The sequence below is a fragment of the Anas platyrhynchos genome, chromosome 1, assembly GCF_047663525.1.
Source record: "Anas platyrhynchos isolate ZD024472 breed Pekin duck chromosome 1, IASCAAS_PekinDuck_T2T, whole genome shotgun sequence".
Lineage (NCBI taxonomy): Eukaryota > Metazoa > Chordata > Aves > Anseriformes > Anatidae > Anas > Anas platyrhynchos.
This window is the reverse complement of record NC_092587.1, coordinates 23610286-23628661: the sequence shown is the minus strand read 5'-3', so window position 1 is coordinate 23628661 and position 18376 is coordinate 23610286.

Below are 18376 nucleotides of genomic sequence, written 5' to 3'. Positions count from 1 at the left end.
ATGGAGACAGAGCTTTCATTTTTCACTCTGCCATGGCACCAAAAGATACCTTGTAAAATCCAAACATGCAAAATTCCAGTGGCACTTTGGGTTTTAGCTCCTAAATGCTCATTCAGGCCTAAGGATAAAACTCCAGCCTCCACTGAATTTTGTTGGTATGAATGAGGACAACATTTTTCAATACAAATTTGACAAGATAACAGGAACAGAGTAAGGAGCCTGAGCAAGGAAGGGAGATTTGTAGAAAGCTGGCCAATCTTGCTGACTTTCAGTTTTCTTATGTATTGATGTGAAGCAAAAGCCTCATCAACATGAAAACCTAGATGTCAGCTCAGATTCTGCAATGGCAGTAAATAAATGGAAGAAATGACACAAATGAGTTGCTTGGAAATATTTGCCAGGAATTTGACATGTATCCAGTCTCTGAAAATACCAGCAGTGCCTAGGCATTTCATTTCTAAACCCATAATAATTGCACTTAATCTGAGCAAGAAATTCCTCCTGTGAAAGAAAATGTTGATCATTGTTAAGAGTGTTAATAGCTCCCCCCAATGCTAAAAGGATCTGCATATATGCGTAAACACTAAGGGTTCCCACCAAGCATCCACAGATGTAACATAGGATAAGATAATTAGCAATTAATGATGTGGCAATTACAGAAGTAAACAACAAGCTTAGATCACACAGTAGCCTTTCAGGCAATGAAGGAATTCATTTTTCATGCGTTCAATTTAGAAATGAGACTTTTTCCTGTGGAATCCCTTTTGATTTTGACCAGAGTAATGCATACAAAATTCTATCCTGTGGAGGCATTCATAAAGCCAAAGGACATATTTAAAAAACTAAACTCCCTTATAGCCACAGGGAATACATTTTCATCTCCACTCTGCAGGATTCTCTTGAGGGCTTTGCGTGCTAAGGTTGCGATGAAAAGAAGTTATTTAAACTCTATAAATCAAACATCACAACACTATAAAATTAGAAACCCCATTAGGACAACTCAGGGGGTCAAACTTGGGCTACTAGATACCTTATCATGGAGTCAGAAAAAAAAAAAAAAAACATTAAGTCCTCTTAAAAAGATGATTCATTGATGAATGACTAGAGGCATTTTGCTGTCTTAGAAGAACAGCCTACAAAAACATCCTTCGCAAGGGAGGTACTCAGGGCTAATCAACAGAGGAATGAGCATAGGCAGTATATGAACTGCTCGTTCTGCTTACCAAAAGCATGAGCTGGGGCTTTTCATGGGATGTTTGCATCCATTTGGTAATATTTTTTCGCCTGATGGTTGCAGCACTCTTCTGGAGCATATGGCTTTGAATCCCTTCAACTGGGGGGTGGGGGAAGAAGACGATTAAACCATAATCTTCCTTTCTGGATGACAGCCCTTGCCAAAAGCCAACAGTATGAACCACTGCCACATCTCCAATTGCTGTGAAGCTCAGAAATGATGGCTGTGACTTTTCTAGGACTTGATGCTGTCAGTGATGGGGGTGTCTCCATGAGATTAAGGTTATAAGCCAAAGGCAAGAGGACTTTCAGAGCCACTTAACCTTTGTGTTTGCTTTGTCAGATTCTCTTGAAGTGTTGCTGTTGTTCAAAAAAAATAAAATAGAATTTCAAACATTTTTGTCATATCTAGCCTTTAAGCGGAGATCAGGCATTTCAGCCCATTTGGATTATATGTGAAGCACTCTGCTTTTCTTTCAGTGCTAGTTTCAAACAGCTGGATTCTGCATCTGGCAAGAAAAAGAATTATTATTTTTTAAAACTGCATATGCCTATCACACTCTCTTTGAAATGCTAATGGCTATAGAACTGAGAGCTCATTTCCTATTCTGACAAGCAAATGATTAAAATCAGCCTGTCTATCCCTCTTTGGCCTCTGTTTGAGCTGTCCAATAGCCACAATGCTTTGGCAATGAAAATAGATTTTAGAGGAGATATCTCATCATGGGGAAGATTTCCTTTGTATAGATTCATATGTGAATTTTTATATAGAAAAAGATGTATCAGTTCTGGAGTCATGAATATACCAAACTAGAAGGCTGATTCTGTGATTAAATAGTTAAATTTCTGTAAATAAAGTATTTATTTTCTGTCAGGTATGAAAACGTCGCTCAGTGTCTCTTCTTTGTCAGGTCTGTGAACATATATTTTCCAGTGGACATCAGCTACTTCATCCACTTTGACCTTGGATTTTTGGCCATATTTTCTTAGGATAGTAAGCCTTTATACCTTTCTAAGAGGATTTTCTTAGTTTTGTATAATGCCTGGAGTTCTGGCAACAGAAAACAAATTAATATTTTAATGAGGAACATAGGTAGCTGATGCAAAATTTCAGAAGTTATTGAAAAATAACCTGTTTGTAAGCGCATGAATGAGTCTCACCTGTACACTGCCCTGTTGACCATTTACATTCTGGACATATCTGCAGAACTAGACTTTGAATTGTGCCAGCGGGGAATTCCCCTTCTGTGAAGATGCTGCAATGGGAAGGAGGGAGCTTGTTTAAAAAACTAAATATGTAGTTCCTTTCTGTACTATGAGTAACTGTCCATCAGAAATGTAAATTCATTAAAAGGCAGTTGTTACAAGTTTAGAAATGATCTGTACTCACTTTAGCAACAAGATGTAAGTGTGTGTGTATGTGTAGGAGGCAGGCAGAAAGGGGACAACAGGGCGTAACTGAGAAATAAAGGTCTGGAGGGGGCTGGTTAGACCAGTAAATGTAATTATGACTCTCCTCCTGTCATTCTCCCATCTTACCTACTGCAAACTCACAACAAATTCTCCAGCTCTGTAACAAATTTAAGACTTACAGTATAAAAGGCATAATACCTCAAAAATGTTGAGTGTGTCATGAGAAGACGGCAGGGGATTTCCAAGACATTTACAGTGTCATGTTAGCCACCTATCAGCTCCATTTACTAATATCAGTTGAAAATATAATTAACTATTTTAAATACATAATTTTTCTTTGTTTTAAAATTATTTTTAAAAGTATAAACCAGTAAGCATTTCTATGCATTTCTTATAGATTAAGAGAATAAGGAGAGACTTGCTTTATTTAGAAGTTTATACAATTAACCTTTTGATAGCAAAAAGCCAGGTATCTCAGCCATGGCACTAATAATTTTCTAATGAAATCTTTCGCACAAAGACTTTCAGCCCTGGTGACTTATTTTGCATGACTTTTTAGCTGTCTGAAGTTTCTCTTCAGTTGTGTCTCTTACAGCTTGCAAATATACAAGTCTGGGGAACCTTGAGACTGATATGCATTGCTTCCTCCAGCCTAGCAGTGGATTCATTTTCCAGTGCCCTCAGCTAGTTTCATACAATTTTTCACAGTCAAAAGAAGACTTATTAAAAAAAAAAAAAAAAGTTTTATTGTTTGTAGAGCCTGCTACTTAATTCCGATGATTCTGTCTACCTTACTAACCCAGTCGGGCTATGGCCAATTTTGTCTCCTGTTTCATATGAGTTCTTAACTGTAAATATCAGTAAGGAAATTGTATTTACCTGTTTCTGTTCTGCTTTGAAATTCTGAAACTCCAAAAATATTTATGTGAAACAAATCAATATTATAACTTTCAACTTGATTTCAGATCATGGCATTTAGAATCAATTTTATGTTTAATGCTTTTAAAAAGAGCAGTATTACCCAGCAATACAATAACTTCACTGCTATTATGATAGCATCCATAATCCTGGGGCAATTTCAGTTTGCTTACATTGGAAGTATCTTGGCATATTGTAAGTTCTAATTAAATACTTGCATTTGTGATTAATCATAACTATAGCTACATGAAGATCCACTAATTTCTTCAGAGATGAGTAAGCAGTGTGCACTGCTGTGTTTACTCAGTACCATGGGTAAAGCATGCACACAAGGGAGAGACATCTGGAACCACCACAACAATCTGAGACATGACATCATCATCTTGACCACCTATATTCTCAAAATGAAACAAACAAGCTAGAGACACCAGCTGTTCTAACTTAGGTGCCCCAAACTTAGTCTGCTACGTCTAAACTAGATGTCCCAGACTGCCTTAACCATCTACACAAGCCAATGTACAAACAGAACAATTCAGCTTGCTCTAAGGTACATCTCTAATATAAGCCTGATAAACCAGCAAAAGGAGGAGCCTCTTTCTATCCCTTGATTTGAAATGAAACACATCAGCTAAGGCTTAAGCAGCTAACTTAGAGATATCACAAATCAGTGAAATGAACTTTACCCCTATTAAACATATTTGAGAAAACTGTTTTTACACCTGGGTCTTTGATACCCAGTGCATCCTCCAAATCTAGATCTTCAAAGAGTCTTCTAAAAATCGGCAGAGGAATCTGTCTTTAGTGTCTTACTCCATGGGCAGTTTAAGTCACCCAAGTTCAATTTAGAACTGATGAAGTCTTAAATTATCAAGCTACTGGTATATAATAGCTATTGGCTATTTTCTATCTGGTACTCCTATTCTTCATTCTTTGCCCTTTAGCTTACTTTTTGAAAAAAAAAAAATCTAGTGACAAACTTTTATCATAGAATCATAGAATGGTTTTAAAGGACCTTAAAGATCGTCTAGTTCCAAGTACCCTGCCACAGGCAGGGCCACCTGCCACCAGACCAGACTGTCCAAAGACCCACCCAGCCTGGCCTTGAACACCTCCAGTGATGAGGAAGTTCATTCAACTTTTCGAGGGAGTAAGGTTTTTCATCCTCAAAATGTTATTTGATACATAAAAAGAATTTATTTTCCAAGCTCAGGAAGTGTAGCTGACATCTTCAAAGTCTTTGGCACAATGATGATCATAATTGTGTTTGTTACTTTGCTTGTTGTGATCAAAACGTTGTTCCAATTGACTCTGAATGGTTTTTAGATATTGGTTCATTTTATAACATCTCTCTGACTCTTGTTGTCTTAAATTATGAAGCTGAATATAATTTTAAATTAGGAAATTTGAATTTTTATTTTTATAAAAGAAATTGGATCCAAACATCCCATACTGTACCTTTTAACCATTTTTATTTCAATATCGTGGTATTTTCCTGAGAATAAAGCATATCACCCTGAAAATAGCTATCCAGTTTTATTGAGTACCTTGTTTTCCTGTAAACAGGTGTATGACATCCTCTTCTGAGCTGTAGATAATAAGAAAACTCTGTCCTATGCCCCAGTCCTTGACAGTCCAAACAACGGCTGTATGATAGTAATGGATACCAACTTCTTTCATGATGTCAATGTGCCCTGTGAGGATGTACCGACTGCTAGTGAAAGACAGAAGGGGAAGGTAGAGTAGAAAATAGTAAAAATCTCAAAGGATGCAGAAATGGAATCTGATAGCAGAAATTCACAGAGATCAAGGATCTTGCAATCAGACACAAAATCATTACCTTCATAACTACAGGTTGCTGCTTCTCCCACACTTAAATAGGCAGACACACATGGCAGACTTAGAGGAACCATAAATGAAGGTTAAAACGGTACTAATCTACCTAAGTTTCATTAGATAAACAAGAAGACATTGTCTTATAAAGTCTCTGATTTCCCGAGATTTTTATAGACAAAACCTACTTGGGAAGTAATATGCATTTGAGGCATTGATAGCTGTGGATTGAACTACGGTCTCATGAATATTCAAGACAAATCTGGAATGTGTTTTTCATGGCCTGAAGCTTGTACCTCAGTGTACAGCCTTGGGTTATCTAACTGCTTGACCCTTAGAGAGAAGTGAATTTGATCCCTTATATACTACTCTGTAGGAAGTTTGCAAGATATTTAGCAAAATATACTGATAAAGGCTTTACAAATGAAGCTAGAGATATGAAGATGAGATAACTTGTGTTTAACTTTAGCACATGCAATAGGACACTTCCAAGGGCAGGAATGATAAAGTGTTTAAGCAATATATGTGATTACCTATGCAGAGAGAAAAAGGATAAAGACCTGACAGGGAATATATTCTGTAAAGACTCTTATCAATTGACTCTTACCAGTCAAAGCAAAGGTTATGCAGAGTGTATTTGCAGTGATGAGTAGGTGACATAACCCTTGCAAAAACAGGTCCCTAGCTAAAAGGTAGATAGCTCCATACCCAGATCTCCTTTCAGGACAAGTATCATTTAGAGAAAAAACCTTTGAAACACAAATAACACTTGCTAGTAGTTCACAGGGGAATGGCACCTTCTTTGTTTCAGTAAGCTGGGTGATTTCCCCCAATATCTCCCTACAAATCTTAGAGGAGCAAAAACAGTAAGCAACCTGGAAAACTCCCAAAACAAAAGAACGCCTGCAAAACTCCTTTGCTATTTGATTCCTGGCTTATGTGAATTTAGAGTTTTGTTAATCATTAGAAAAGGTTAAGTATGTTTTTGTTACTTAGCAACCATGCCTAGTTTTTAAAAGTTTGGTTTTAAATTATATCTTGCATTTATCCATGTTTTTCTCTGCTTCTTTTCTCACTGGAATTCAAATGCATGAAAGTTTGAATGTAGCCAACCACCTGAACTCCTGATCTTTGCTCCTACCTGCTTGCAAGAAATATGGAAAATCAGAAATAAAATACAAACTGGAGCCTCTCATCTGCATGAAGATTTATTCTTAGCTGGTTTTCAATTTGCACTGTGATGGCAGAGAAAATAACCTAACGCAAATCACAAGGTTATTTTTAGTCTTTGTTTTATTTTCCCTTCCAGTGTTTTGGTTGTGGTAGAGCTTTGTGCTTTATCAGTTTCAACCTAAACATGGAAGCCTGAGATGAGTATATTTTCAGTATTATTTCTGAGAAGTGTGATTAATTTTGGAATCAGTTAAAATATTGTACTACTCTGTTTAGCGGATGCTCATGTATATTTTAATACCAGACAAATATTTAACCTAATGCAGTATGAACTGCAATGCTTGTACACCCAAAAGGTTACTTGCTTTTTCCAGTTATGTCAGTTGCTGTTATAGAGGATGTTACTTCTTTCTGAAAGCTTTGGTTTGCTTACCCATTTTACAATATTAAGTTGACATCCTAGCTAGGTAAAATCAATGAGAGCTTTCTTATAGAGTATCCTGGAGTCAAGATTTTACTTTGTAAGTGAAAAGCACAGTTTGGAAAAAATAAAAAATAAAAATAAACAAATAATTGTAAATATTATAAATAATAATAAAACATCATATCCTGAAAGTACAAAATGCTAAAGCAGCTAGCTATTGCAGCTACTAAGCTCTTGTTTCTCCCTGGAAGCTGCACAGCATGCACATGAACAGCCAGCTGCTGAGGCCTCTGTCTGCCCAGGAGCTCTGCTCTTGTGAGCTGATAGATCAGAAGTTACCTGGAATTTGGCAGTTCTCATTATTTGTCCTTTTTAACATCAATGGTGTTCAGTAATGATTGTGAATGCAGAGCTGTACAAGCCATTCCAAAGGTCCTGCGATGCTTATTTTGGATTTTTTGCTGTGCTGACAACACATCTATTTCTGTTCATAGCAGCAAGGTGAGCCTGAAGAAACAGAGGAAGCTAAAGAGCACAAGTGCTTCAGCAGCTTAGTGTGTACTGGGTCCTGGTCCGTGCGGGAATGTATTCTTCTAATTAGTGAAGATGAAATTTCAGAATCTCAGGCAGCCAACAGAGAAATGGATCCCACTTATCAGGGCAGAGAAACCAGCCTGCTTCAAACCCCCATAGATATCTAGAAGGCTTTGGAACATTGGGTTTATATTCATAGGTTGAGGACTACGAAGAAACGTAGAACTGGTAAGGTAAGAGGAACTTTTGCCAAACTCATTTTATTTCCCACTGTTTTGGAGAAGGTTTCTGTTCTTTCTGTCTTCTATAAGTAACAAGGGCAACTGCCTGAGCCTGACATTATAGGAAGCACTGGTGAAAATCAACAAATGTAAGCGTAAACAGAGAAGAGTGTATGTCCGGTTGGACATTAGTCTAATTCTGACTGTAATGATGGTATCTTCAGTCTTCCCACTCTAGAAATGTCTTCTGATTCTCCACCCCACCTTGGTTCAGGGCAAAGGTTGTGTAATTGTTGTGCAAAGGGAAGAGTCCTAGTTGAGGCTCCACATGCAGCACTTCAAAGCAGCACCCAGAAGAGTGCAAGCACAGGGAACCTCCTGCCTGCCTCTGATCTGTGGTCATTTTGCCAGTAGTCTGCAGAAACTTCACACTTCCTCCCTGAACAGGACCTAACTTCCAGGAAAGCAGAGAAACACCCATGGGATGGGACATGTATGCAGGAGGTTCTTGTTTAATTCTAGGAGTGTTCCACAGGTATGTTCCCCAAAGGGTACCAACCTGCAACATAAGTCATCCATTCTGGTTTGTCCATCCATTTTTTTAATCCCAAATTCATTTGTGCGGGTTATGGATTATTCACACCCAGAAAACTGTCTTCATACTTCTAGTGTGCTCAGATCTTTCTTTTTTTATAAAAAATCATGACATTTTCTAGATTTCATCACCAGATTAAGTGCATTTTCCAGAGTTACCCAGATTTACTTTCAGAAACAGCAACTGACATTTCCTTAAAAAAATAAAAAGGGTGGAGGAGAAAGAAAACCATCCCTAAGCTGACAGAATGCAACAGTAGGAGGCAAGCATTCAGCTGGCAGTTACTTACTTCCTGGCATGCAATTTTAATTAAGGAGTCAGCATGTCTGCTACACAAGCCCACAGAAGGCAGTAACTAAAAATGACTGGGAAAATGTCCACGCGTAAAAAGGTAGGAGAAAGAAACAATGACACTATATTTCAGGAGGCTAATTGAATATGTTCATCCCTACTTTTCTCTACATAAGACCTATTACCAAAGGGAAACCAAGCAGAAATTGCTGTATCACAGAATGCACAGAAATACCAATTTTGCAGTATATAGTCAGAGATTCACTATTGATCCAAGGGAAATGAAAGACAGCATCTGTTTGTTGTTGTTGTTGATATGTTTTTGATATGTTGTTGATTTTTTATTTTTTTTTTAGTTTTAGCATTTCTGCAATGAGATTTTGTCTTTCCTTTTATGCTGGGCACATTGCATTCAGTGCAATTATGCCTTTCACCAAGCAGTTAAATTGCCCAGTGAGTAAGAAGCATGAGTGACCTGCTCAGGAGACTTGTTCTGAGGTATCAATTTATATTTTTAAGCCATAACCCGGCCAGAAATCTTTTTTTTTTTTTTCCTTAGACCATAGCTGTAGTGATTACTTAGCCAAGTAAGTCAGCAAGGAGATTACTTTAAATCACTTCTAGTAATTTTTTCATAAATACTTTTTTTCCCTGATATGATGAGTTTTTCTTCTTTTTGCAGAGCCAATCATGAGGACATAGAGACTGATTCATATCCTGTACTTCCAACAACCATTATTAATCACACAAATATCTTTCCAAAGAGGTACTGCAAAATCCCTCATTGAAATCTTGTTGTTGGCTGTTACTTTCTCCATTGGTAAATATTCAAATGTAACACTGAGAAATAAAAAGGAGGGAGTTCATGCACCTGCCTTGTTTTATATCTATACACATCAATCTGAAAGGACTGGGACTAAAAATAATTTGTGAAAGAAAAGCAAATTAATATGATATGACTTAAAATTAGAGCTATGGGTTCTGCGGAGAAAAGAACTGGTCAGCTAATCTCAGTCTTTCTACCTTTGTGTCACTTCCACTTATTAAGAGCTCTTCGGCTGGCAGGTATAAAATTTATGCTTATTGGGTGAATATTGGAGGAGTACAGTGAAGTCAGATGACTGAATAAAAAATTCTTTCATCTATTTTTTTGTTTCTGTAAGTGCCATTGAGTAGGCTCATTATGGGTCAAAATATTATTTATGAGAGGGTGTAACTTGGGATGAAACAACGAAAAATCAGTCATTAATTTCTCCCTCCTCCTGTTGAACTGCCTTTATGAATAGGGATTGATGGGGCAGTGTTCAGAACAAGCTAGGACCATGAGAGCTGTGTGAGACTGTACATGATCTGTCTCTTCTCTCTTTCCACGGAACCAGAGACCAGATCAAAAAGACTCTAATGCTAATATTTAAGATTTTGATGTCTTGCTCATATGAACAAAATTCATGAGAAAGAGTGCTTTACTTCCTTTTCTTTTTGTCTTAAGCTAACCTATAGGGAGAAATTTTCTTTTACTGAGCAGAAGATAAAATATCCTAGATTTATTTTTTTTTTCTCATAACCCTGCAAAATCCAGACATGAATAGAATAGCCTGAAGATCTCTGTAATTTGAACCAACTGACAATGATCACTTCAGGAGCCATCAGCTCCTTGAAAATTGCCATAGTTTACTGACTGGCAGTTGCTTCTCCTATCTGTCTTAAACTACAAAATGCCCTAAAGGAATTGCAGAAAGGGAAGCATAAAGACCCAGTAATAAGCTCTATATCACTGCAGAATTGCTAGTTTTTAGCCAAAAAAAAAAAAAAAAAAAAAAAAAAAGGAGAAGGTAATAACCAGTAGCTATAGGGCTACCAATTTTTGCTCCCAGACTGCAGCCACACCCATCAGTATTGGTGTGTCAGGGTCTGCAAAGCCCAGCCATCCTCTGCAACCTGCTGGTCCCTGCCACGATATTTGGGTTGATGACATTTGCCACCAGGTTTAACCAGCCTACATTTTTTGTTTCTTTGTAATAAATAACTTGATGCACTATTCTGAAGCAGTTTGAACTTCTAGCCATCTTACTGTTAAATAAGCTGAAACATCCTTTTGCCAGTCTCTCTCCCTTTGTCTCTGAAAAGCATCATTTCAGAAGATGCTAAGTCAAACAAACCTTCTTCTGGGGACCCTGGTCTCTCCATCTCAATTGGAAAGGTACTCTGGGCAGTGAATGAATTGAAACACCTGTAATGTAGCTGCCTCATATTTAGTGATAAGAATTTCATGCAGAAAAAAACAAAACAAAAGAAAACAAAAACAAACAAACTCACTCCATTTCAATACCAGACTTTCGAAAATGTTAGCTCCTACTTCATCCCATACTTTTGCTTGGAGAACCTCAAACTCTGGTTTCCTTTGAACAATGACTGTAGCTTTAAAGGTGAGGTATTTATCTTGTGCGTGTAAAGAAGGGACCAGTGTCCAAAGCGGCTACAAAGAAGTTCTTAATAAACTCAGCTAAAATCAGCAGCATGCCTCTAGTCTCTCTGTATAATTTTATACAAAGACATGAAAAAAAAAAAAAAAGGTTTTTTAGATGAAATAAAGCTGCCCTCAGGCAGTGATAAATTGCAATGGAAGAGCCAATTCAACTGATCGCTATATTACAGACAGCATGGTTCCTGTGTTGCAAGGATAATATTTATTTTCATATGGATGGGCTGTTCTTGATTTAATTTATTTGTGATAGAAAGATCAGGTAGGCATCAAAACTGCAATTGCAAAGCATGGCTGCACCGTGATTATCTAAGCATGGCATACATGATCGTTTATTGCATTTAATCAATAGCAGCTCAGAGATAATGCTTCTTCATGCTGAGGGCTTTAGGAAGAAACACAGACCTTCTGTGGCTATGAGGAGGGCAGGGAAGAGGGCCTGCTCCTGAGTACTACCCCCTGCTCTGTACAGAGTGTCCAGAGAGGAGGAAAGCTGGGAAAGGGAAACAAGCCCAAGAACTGTGACACCAGGAATAAGCAGAGGTGGATGAAAAAGAAGAGAAAATCATGAAGAGCTTTAGGGGTTAGGAGGTGCATGAAGCAAAACTGAGTGCTGTCCCCTAGGCTCCATTAGGAGCCTGTGGAAGCCTGGAACAGGAAGAGTGCCCCATTAAATGCCTCACTCAAGACTGACATCCAACAGAGCTCAGAGAAGAGCTCCCAATAGTCTATTTCCATGCATATTGATTTTTTTCTTTAAAGCATATCCACGATATTCATGAAATTTTAAGGAAAATGCTCCTTGACAAACATTAGATGTCTTCTCGAGTTTTCTAATGGAAAAGTGGTCTGGACTTCTAAATGCATAACATTTAAAATGAATGTGCAAGAGCCATTTTTTTCTCTTCTAAATCCAGCTAACAAAAGAGTCACTCTAATCTCCAGTTTGAATCTGCAGGAATACCCTCATAAAGGATATTCCATGATTTGTGGGTTCTGGTAGACAAAAAGCTCAACCTGAGCCAGCAGTGCATGCTTGTAGCCCAGAAGGCCAACTGCGTCCTGGACTGCATCAACAGAGGATTGGCCAGCAGGGGAAGGAGGGGTTGTCCCCCTCTGCTCTGCCTTTGTGAAGACCTGCTTGGAGTACTGCATCCAGGTCTGGGGCCCCCAGCACAAGGATGTGGGTTTGAGTTCGAGTGGGTTTTAAACTAAAAGAGGAGAGAGTTAAATTAGATGTTGAGAGGAAATTCTTCACTCAGAGGGTGGTGAGGCACTGGCACAGGTTGCCCATAGAAGCTATGGATGCCCCATCCCTGTAAGTGCTCGAGGCCAGGGTGGGTGGGGCTTTTAGCAACCTGGTTTGGTGGGAGGTGTCCCTGCCCATGGCAGGGGGGTTAGAACTAAATGGCCTTCAAGATCCCTTCCAACCCAAGCCATTCTAAGATTCCATGATTTTACATGAATTTCCCTGCTTATTTCATATCGATTTCTTGAACTCCCTAATACCTGGGGGTTAGGGAGTACATAGCAGCAACATTTACCTGGCTCTGGATCCCACTCATTAAATATTTAAATATTAATATGAAGAGTTTTTGTTTGTTTGCTTTTGATTTTTGAGTGTATTATTTGCACTAAGTGTGCAAGCAGCCCAGAGGCAGGCCAATAACAGAAGCAAAATCAAAACACACATGAGAAACAGAGAATGAAAGAAATGGGAAAACGGGAGAACAATTGCCTCTGGCCATCATTTTACAGTTTTTAGATAAGTTTTGAAAAAATATTAACTCATTTTCCCCTGTAGTTATGTAGCTGCAGTCTCTGTAACTGTAAGGAAAGAAAAAAAAAAGAAAAAAAAACAGCTGAGTGAAATGGTTTTGAGATTTAAAAATGTCACCAGCAGAACTGAAAGAGAATATATCTTTTTACAGATACTTGTTAGGTAGTGGGTTTTTTTCGTTGTTGCTGTTGTTTGTTTTTTGTTTTTAAAGCATTCATCCTGTCAGGCATTTGGCTCCCCTGGGACAGGTGAAATTTAAAAGAATAGATATCATGGTCTTCAGAATAAATCTATTCATTATAAATAGAAAGGACAATACTTGGATAGGTTCCCAAATATGATAAACAAATGAAGAGACTCTTGGGTATGTCTAATTTATGTTATCTGTAAATTTAAACTGTACAACTGCAGTACTAAAAGCTCAATAGACTTTATCTTGCCTGGTATCATTGGCAGCTGTCCAGTAAAGCACTTACACATGGCTTAATTTTAAGGACATGATGCCCTGGTTTCAAGCCAGAGTACCCAGCAGCGTATTGGAATAATTCAGTGACAAGTATTTTGAAAAGCCATGCAAAAAATACTGTTCTGATGCTTCTTAAGAACAGCTATATGTAGTTGATTTAAACACATTATTTTACCAATACGTTTTGAAGATACACCTAGAATATTCCTTTCAGGTAGCTGTAGAGAGCAATGAAGTCTTCCCCGAGCCTCCCCTTCTCCAGACTAAACAACCCCAGCTCCCTCAGCTGCTCCTCACAGGACTTGTGCTCTAGGCCCTTCACCAGCTTCGTAGCCCTTCTCTGTGCATGCTCCAGGGCCTCGATGTCCTTCTTGTAGTGAGGGGTCCAGAACTGAACACAGTACTCAAGGTGTGTCCTTACCAGAGTTGAGTACAGGAGGACAATCACCTCCCTGGTCCTGCTGGCTACCCTATTCCTGATACAAGCTAGGATGCTGTTGGCTTTCTTGGCCACCTGGGCACACTGCTAGTTCAGCTGGATTTTGCTCCATTCACTACCACTCTCTGGGCCTGGCCATCCAGCCAGTTTTTAACCCAGCAAAGCTTGTACCTGTCCAAGCCATGGGCTGCCAACTTCTCCAGGAGAATGCTGTAGGAAAGCTCATGTCTCCCTGCCTCAGGGTCCTCTTTTAGCTGCTGCACTGGACATGAACTCATACACACTTTTACATGAACAGGTACAGAACACCCACTTCTCTCACTAGTTGAGAGTTGGATGATGAATGCCATGTTGCTAAATGAATTTAATTTATTAATGGGTCAAAAATCCATTAAACACTTTCTGACACGAATACATTTATAGCTGAATATGTGATATCGTATAGTCACTTTACTTACCTATGATTAACTGAGGCAATGCCAATTAAAACTGAGATAAAAAAAGTTTGTAGACATTTATTAGTTTCATATTTCTTGTGTTTTTCTAACTGCTACCTACAGTGCAATTAGTGGCATAGGCCATTAATAAATTCAAGGTCAAATTGTACAATCTTTCTTAAAAATAAGAGGGAAATGAGCTAACAGAATTGGAAATAACAGCAAGGCAAAGCACAAGGACCCTAATAGGTTTACTGACCTTCACTCTTCAGATGGGTTAGTAGTCATTATAATGCTGTGAATGTTCCCTTAAATAATTTAGATGCCACTGCTTGCTTCTTTGAGGCACTTCATCAAGGTTCTGTGAAGCCAGCAAAGCATGGATAAATATTGAAACTCCTCAAAAATATAATAGACAAAACTGCTGCTCCATTGCATCCCAGTTATCTTACTTCTAAGTTTTTGCTCAGCTGTTTTAAGAACTTCCAACATGCTCCTAAATAATTAATTCAAAAATTACATGCATTCTGAAGGAAAACAGGAAGTGGGGGAAAGCCCGTTTATGTGTAGCTTCAGCCTGTAATGTTTCTTCTATTTTCATTTTAGTGAAATTCCTTTAGCATGGTTGGCCCAATGCTGAAGAAATCAGTAAAGCAAAGCCATAGCTTAAAAGTCATGGTTGCCATACATGAAGTAAAAAACAAACAAACAAACAAAAAACAAAAAACAAAAAACAAAAACAAAAACAAACAAACAACAACAACAAAAAAAAAAAAAAAACACAGCAAAACAAAACCAAATGGGTAGAACTTAATATAAAATATTGAAAAGACTGCCTAAACTTTAGAGAGTATTTTCTTTTAATATTATTTTTTTTTCACAGACAAACTGAACTTAAGTACCTCATGCCTCCTTTGAACAATTAGCAACAGATTACACCCATTTCACTGCCATATGCATTTGAAGTTCATGAATGGTACATAGGTACATCCTTAATATTTCTTTAAGGCTTTGAGTGCAACATTTCAGTTCCATTGGCTTCTGCAATATCAGGGTCCTGGAGTTTATATATCTGATAGCCCCCACACTTCTGCTGCCTGACAAGCTGTCCTGCTCTTTGCAGGTTTTTTTTTAGAGTTCTTTTTCCTCCTAGTAGCTAGGATGAAAATAGTGGTGATAACACACTGATGTCTTAGTTGTTGCAGAGAAGTGCTTGCACATAGCCAAGGACTTTTCAGTTCCTTGTGTTGCTCCTTGTGTTGCCCAGGAGCTGGGAGGGAACGTAGCCAGGACAGCTGGCCCAGACTGGCCAAAGGGATGTCCCATACCTTGTGGTGTCATGCTGAATAATCAAGATGAGGTGGCTGGCCTGGGTTGAGGGTGTCTGCTGCCTGGGGACAGGCATCAGTTAGTGGGTGGTGAGCAATGGCATTGTGCATCACTTGTACTTATTATTACTACTTTGTACTTATTATTACTACTACTATTATCACCATCATCATTACTATTATTTCTGTTCCTTTTGTGTCCTATTAAACTGTCTTTATCTCAACCCAAGAGTTTTACTTTTTCTCTCTTGATTCTCTCCCCCACCCCACTGCATGTGTGTGTGAGCAAATGTCTGTGTGGTGCTTTGCTGCCTGCCTGATTAAGCCACATCCCCAGCCAATGTTCAGAATGCATTACAAGTAGCAAAGGAAATAAAAAATAAGACAAAAAAAATGTTTAAAAAGCAAATTAGAAGAAATAACAAAGAATGCATAGGCAATAGTTTACAGGGAAAGAGGAGCAATTCATGATGGCACAGAGAAGATGAAATCTTAAGTTGTTTTACTTTTGTTTTAATTTTCATACAAAAAGTCAGTTGTGACCAGATGCTCAATAAACTTAAATTATTAAGGATATAAGAAGCAAGCCCAAATAGAAAAAGAACAGGTGAAAAAATATTTATATAGGTAAGACGTACTTAGATCAGTGACAAATGACTCATTGGCCCTTGTGAGTACTTAAGGAATTTACATGAAACAATTTCAGAATAATTAGCATTTGTTTGTGAAACCTCATAGCAGATGGTGAGGTATGCCAGGAGTAAAGAAAGATCAGTCTAATATGTCTAATTCACTCTTGTATCCAGAAAACTACTGAAATAAGTAATTAAATAATCAATTTTAAATATTTAAAGGATAATAACTTGATAAGAAACAGACAGCACTAATTTGTCAAGAGCAACTCATGTCAAAGAAATCAATTTATTTCTCTAACTACCTGGTGACTTTGACTGGTCTAGTGGATGGAGAAGCAGTAAAAGTAATGTATCTTGGCTTTGGAAAGGCTTTTGTTCCATGACATACTCATGAGCAAACTAGGGAGATAAAACAAAGAAAAGTATATAGAGTGGGCATACATCTGTGTTCAAAGTCTGCACTGAAAAAAATAGTGGTTGCTTGCTAAAAAAGTGGCAGCATATATCCTATAGGTTATCTTGGAGAATATCCTGATTCTGTGAGATTTAGTTTCATCTGTGATTTAATTCATATATAAGAAAATGCTATAATAAAATCGGCCAACAGAAATGTCTTATGGGTTGTGAGCTCTTTGGAGACAGATTTAGAATACAAAAATATCTTGCTGAATTGTATAAATGCTCTGAAATAATAATAAGTAAAAAAATATGTAAGTGCAGAGAGCTCCAGTTAGCAAGGCAATACCTAGTGCACAAGTAAAAAATGAGGACTTAACTGGGCACCATGTTCAAAGTTCAATGTGTATAGTGGATCAGAAACAGATGCTTCTCTAAATAGATGAAAGAAAAAAAAAAATGCAGTCTGCATTTTGGTATGCATGAACAAAAATGTGAGGTCTAAAGCAGTTATTGCACTGCTGTCAGAACTGCTGGGCCTTAGCTATATTTATCTGCTACATCTGCCTATATTATTGGATCCATGGTGTATCCACAGGGACCTCCACCTTTATGGGCACCCCCATGTTCAGGAGGGATGTGACTATAATGGGAAGTGTCAAGACCATGAGAAGAAATTATAAAATATTTAGAAAATGATTATTATATGAAAAAAAAACGAATTTCCAAAAGGATCTGCTGCCACCACACACAGATAATGACATGAGCAGTACACGTGGTATACATTACAAACTGTCTCTCTTCACATGCTGAATTTCTCCACCTGTGACTGGCCATTGACATTATGCCCATGAATGTACAGATACAACAGAACTGTAGGCTAAAAAGCAGAAGTCTGAGTAAGTGACAGAATGGCAGCTCTACATATTAAAAACAGACCAAAAAAAATCATCCTATAAGGAGAATAATGATCAACAATTGGTCAATAGGTACTCTGGGGCTATCTGAGATGGGACTGCTTTATTTGAGGAAAATTTAGATTATATATCAGGGATTATAATCTGTATTATGCAGTTTTTTGTAACTCTACTTTGTTGAATGCTTCTCTACATAACTTGGCAATTAGTTGAAAGCAGAGCTTTTTTCTCATTAATTTCTAGCTGTAGTGGTACCTCCTAAAGTTAACAGCAGAATTATCATTTATAAATGCTAGTGTGTTAACTGAATTCAAACCATTTGGTTTTTTACTACGCTTTTTGCATTTACGAGGATTGTTAATATAGTTTCAATACTGTCTTGGCTACAAGCAAAATTACAAAGAAATATTTCCCTTTTGAATTTGTAGTAATAAGCAGCTGCAAAAACAGTTTTCTGTTTTTGTGCTTTGAGGTCTTAGTAGCCACAAGAAAAAAAAAAATCATAAAAAAACCCAAACCCAACAATTCCTCATTCTAATCAATCTTCAGCTATTTTCACAATTAAGAAACAAACCAATATAATGTTGGCAATGAATTGCTTAGTCCTGCTGAGATGCATAATTTTATCCTAGGGGAGCACGTATCTTGGGAAACAGTTCTATTTAATTTGCAACCATAATCAAGTGATGTGATTTTATTTATATAGGAAAAGTGTATGAATTTTATTTACAAATGGATTGCAGCAGGATGTGGCTCTCTACTTTGGGTAATCACACTGAAAGGGCTTAAAACTATTCTTTGGGTAAAATGAGTGGGATTTTCTACAGATCTGACACACTGCTAACTAGCTCAAATCTTCCATTA